We start from the raw sequence: 640 nt of genomic DNA on the forward strand, positions 1-640 counted from the left end.
GCTCCAGGCAAATGCTGGGACGGTTCCTGTCAAAAGACACGGCCGACTTCCTTCCCCATCCTTCCCTAATCCGATGAGATCGGTGACCTTGCTGTCTGGTCTTCTCCCCGAAACAACCCAATCCAACTCCACCAGTATGTAGCGACCGGTCGTCGCGTTTAACGTGGATATGGAAACACGGTGCAACACGGCACAGCTCAGCCGGCCTTACCACAGGTGAAGTGGGTCTTTTACTTGTTAAAAATGGTTGCCTGACGTGTGAATCCCACCCAGACCTTAAGCACACAGAGAATGTTCATTTGTTTGTTCCAGTTTGCGTCGTAAGTAAGGGTGCTCCACGTTGAAAGAGAATTCTGATTCCCTGTAGGTTTATTGCTACTTGTTCGACACATTCATTACCTTGTTCGTCCACATCGATATTCATTATCTGCATTGACAACCACCGGCACTGTGGCCGAGCGGTTCTAGGCGCTTCAGTCCGGAACCGCGCTGCTGCTACGGTCGCAGGTTCGAATCCTGTCTCGGGCATGGAAGTGTGTCATGTCTTTACGTTAGTTAGGTTTAAGTAGTTCTAAGTTCTAGGGGACTGATGACCTCAGATGTTAACTCCCATAGTGCTTAGAGCCCATTTTATTTGCAT

Source organism: Schistocerca gregaria, unplaced genomic scaffold (genome assembly GCF_023897955.1).
Source record: "Schistocerca gregaria isolate iqSchGreg1 unplaced genomic scaffold, iqSchGreg1.2 ptg000308l, whole genome shotgun sequence".
Lineage (NCBI taxonomy): Eukaryota > Metazoa > Arthropoda > Insecta > Orthoptera > Acrididae > Schistocerca > Schistocerca gregaria.